The 4,145-nt window shown below is 46.8% G+C and overlaps 1 non-coding gene across 1 annotated transcript; it reads right to left on the bottom strand.

Annotated features, from left to right (window-relative positions):
- Nucleotides 1-787: 787 nt before the first annotated feature.
- On the bottom strand, nucleotides 788-894 carry LOC112086864. Its single transcript, XR_002899718.1, has one exon. It is a non-coding gene; the product is annotated as a small nucleolar RNA R71 (small nucleolar RNA).
- Nucleotides 895-4,145: the final 3,251 nt, after the last annotated feature.

Genomic DNA, 4,145 nt, shown 5'->3' with positions numbered 1-4,145 from the left:
TTAGTCTTTTGTTTGTTCTTGAGCTCAAGATTTTAACTTTCTTTGTTTTACTAACTTCTTTGCAAGTTCTTGTGTTACTTTCAGGTGCATGAAAACCAGGTCTCGGAGCACAGAACCGCCTTTACCGTACGACGACAACATCAACCGGATTGAGAGGCGAGCTCGCGAGAGGGAACGGCATTTTGAACGACTTGGAATGGCAGAACAGCAAAGGATCGAGCAACAGGCTCAAGAAGCCGAACACCAGGCTCATGCTAATCAGGCGCAGGCAGGCAGGAATGAACAACAAGCCTATGTTAACCAACAACAGGCTCAAAGGAACGAGAGGCTTGCTCAGCAAAACCAACAACAAGCTAATAGGAACGAGCAACAAGCCCACCATGTTCATCCGCCACCGCCACAAGCTCAGAGACAACCTCCTCCGGTCTTTGTTGGAGAGAAGGACCGAGCTAATGCGCACCAATACCGAGCTGGGATTCAAGCTCCACCGGTTCAAAACAACAACTTTGAGGTTAAAGCTTCCCTGCTCAATATGGTGCAGAACTCAAAGTTCCACGGTCTAGCCGGAGAAGACCCTCTTGAGCATCTAGATCAGTTTGATCGGGTTTGCGACCTAACTAAGATCAATGGTGTCTCGGAAGATAGCTTCAAGCTACGCTTGTTCCCATTCAGCCTCGGTGATAAAGCTCACCAGTGGGAAAAAAACCTCCCGAGGGGTTCTATACAAACCTGGGAGCAGTGTAAACTGGCGTTCTTATCAAAGTTCTTTTCCACATCACGCACGGCTAAGCTCAGAAACCAGATCTCAAGCTTCACGCAGCACAACAACGAGAGCTTTAGCGAAGCTTGGGAACGGTTTAGAAGCTACACTAACCAATACCCCCACCACGGCTTCTCAGAGGCATCCCTCTTGAGTACTTTATACCGAGGTGCACTCCCCAAGATCAGAAACCAACTCGACACAGCTTCAAATGGAAATTTTCTTGGGAAAGAGATCAATGCGGCAATGGAACTAGTCGAGAACCTAGCCATGTCTAATGATACTTATGGAGAAGACTTTGATAGAGTAGACCGTACAGAGGGCTCCAATGAAGAACAGCGTATGAAAAAGGATATAAGAGAGCTTCAGAGCAAGCTTGACAAGGTTCTGATGGCGACACAAAAGCCAATACACTTTGTAGGCGAGTTTGATGAGCAAGGGCCAAGTTTTGACAATGTTAATGAAGATGGTCTAACTCAAGAGGAGCTGAACTACATAGGGAATCAGCAGAGGTATCAGCGGTTTAACAACTACAACAGTAACCCAAACCTCTCATACAGAAACCCGAATGTAGCTAACCCTCAAGACCAAGTGTACCCTGCTCAGCAACAACAACAAAGCTATGCTCCAAAAGCTCCTTTTCAGAATACCTTCCAGCCCAAACAACAGTTCAGTGGGCAACAGCACGGCTACACTCATCAGAATCAAGCGGCTCAGGGTAACAACTTCACCAGCCAACCGCAACATCACAAGATTCCACCAGGGTTCAATCCGCAGCCGATGGGTAATCAGCGACAGAATCAGGGAACGGGTCAGAATCAGATGGGAAACGATGTCTGTGGGATATTACAGCATCTGTTACAGGGTCAGCAGAGAGTTGAGAGCCAGCACGCGACAATGCAGCAAGATATCAGAGAGCTTAAGCAGAATCAAGCCTCTACATCATCCCGAGGCCCGGCTTTACCAGGTAAACCGGAGCCAATCCCAAGGAGTACGTGAACGCCATTACATTGAGAAGTGGCAAGGAACTACAAGCTCCGAAGCCTAAGACTAAGCTCATTGAGGCCAATGAGCAATTAGAGGGGGAGGCAGCCTCAGGTGATGCGTGTAAAGAAGCAGATTTTGAGAAAGAACCGATCAAGGACAAAGGAAAAGAGGTGGAAAAGACAACTGAGCTTGAAAAGCCATACGTTCCACCACCACCTTACCAACCCAAGATACCGTTCCCAGGGCGTTTCAAAAAGAAAATCTTAGACAAAGCCAAAGCGGTCTTTGAGAAACACTTGGAGAACACGCAACTCACCTTACCCATTATAGATGCTTTCTTAGCTATACCACAGCTTGGGAAGTTTCTAAAGGATGCGATCCTCAACAAGACAAAGGAGCTCCAGGGTATGGTAATACTGAGCCATGAATGCAGCGCCATAATACAAAGGAGGTCTATACCAAGGAAGCTATCCGATCCGGGCAGCTTTACCTTACCGTGTGCTTTAGGTCACTTGAAGTTCTCAAACTGCTTTTGTGATCTAGGAGCTTCTGTGAGCCTAATGCCATACACGGTGGCGAAGAGATTGGGATACAAGAGTTACAAGCCGGCCAAGATCTCTCTTATACTAGCTGATAGATCGGTTCGCTTACCGGTAGGTTTGCTTGAGGATTTACCTTTAAGGATCGGTGAGATAGAAATCCCCACGGACTTCATAGTTCTTGAGATGGACGAGGAACCATTGGACCCTATCATCTTGGGCCGACCGTTCCTAGCGACCGCAGGAGCCATTATAGATGTGAGAGGAGGAATGATTGAACTACACATCGGTTCCGAGCATATGAAGTTCAATGTGAAAGAGATGATGAAGAAACCGACCATTGGAGGTCAGGTTTTCTATGTGGAAGTGATGGAGGAGATAGCTGATGAGCTCCTGGAAGAGTTGAACGCAGAGGATCCGTTACAAGTGGTCCTTACACGTGAACAAAGCGAGCACAGGTACTTGAACGAGGAAAGCGAGGTGTACAAGCAACTTTTGGACCAACCGAAGGAACTTGGAGCTGAGGCTAGGTTTTTGGAGCTCAGGAAGAGTGGCCTCGACATCTTAGACAGCGAGGGGTCCATGGGAACAGAGGAGACACCTCGGGATATCATGGCCGTGGCAACTCATATCGAGGCCGATGGTAATCCGCGCGAGAACAAGGAAAAGGCCGAGGAAGCTGTTCCGGGCCAATGTAGCTTTGATACCGATTGGAATGAGGCAGACGCTCCCCCTGTTGAGCTCAAGCCTCTACCAACAGGGCTCAGGTATGCGTTCTTAGGCTTGAACTCCACTTTCCCTGTGATCATAAACGATAGTTTGCTTGAACATGAAGAACGTGCATTGCTTAATGAAATCAAGAAATTCAGGAGAGCAATAGGGTACTCCTTGGCCGACATAAGAGGAATCTCACCTGATATATGCACTCATCGGATCCACCTGGAGGACCAAGCCATGTCCTCTATTGAGCACCAACGTCGCCTTAACCCGAACCTCAAAGAGGTGGTTAAGAAGGAGATACTAAAGCTCCTTGAGGCAGGGATCATATATCCAATCTCTGACTCTCGGTGGGTATCTCCTGTGCACGTTGTGCCCAAGAAAGGTGGTATCACGGTGGTAAAAAATGATAAGGATGAACTCATAGCCCAAAGAACTATAACCGGCCATCGCATGTGCATTGACTATAGGAAATTGAATTCTGCATCAAGAAAAGATCATTTCCCTTTACCATTCATTGATCAAATGCTTGAACGGTTAGCCAATCATCCTTATTTCTGTTTTCTCGATGGATACTCTGGATTCTTCCAAATACCAATAGATCCAAGAGACCAAGAGAAAACGACATTCACTTGCCCTTATGGCACTTATGCTTATAGGAGAATGCCTTTCGGTTTGTGTAATGCACCGGCCACTTTTCAAAGATGTATGATGCACATTTTCTCTGATCTAATTGAAGAGAAAGTCGAGGTGTTTATGGATGATTTCTCCGTATACGGCTCCTCTTTCTCCGAATGTCTTGCTAATCTTTCTCAGGTTCTAAAGAGATGTGAGGAGCATAGGCTTGTATTGAACTGGGAGAAGTGTCATTTCATGGTACAAGAAGGCATTGTCTTGGGGCACAAGGTATCAGAGAAGGGAATAGAGGTGGACAAGGCCAGAATCGAGGTGATGGTGAACCTACAAGCTCCGAATTCGGTAAAAGGGATAAGAAGCTTTCTTGGGCACGCTGGGTTCTATAGACGGTTCATTAAGGATTTCTCCAAGATAGCTAGGCCTTTAACTAGGCTATTGTGCAAAGAGGTGGAGTTTATCTTTGATGAAGAGTGTGAGGAAGCGTTAAGAGGATCAAGGAGGCTTGA

The sequence above is a fragment of the Eutrema salsugineum genome, unplaced genomic scaffold (assembly GCF_000478725.1).
Source record: "Eutrema salsugineum unplaced genomic scaffold, Eutsalg1_0 scaffold_2, whole genome shotgun sequence".
NCBI lineage: Eukaryota > Viridiplantae > Streptophyta > Magnoliopsida > Brassicales > Brassicaceae > Eutrema > Eutrema salsugineum.
This window is presented reverse-complemented; position numbering and strand designations above follow the sequence as displayed.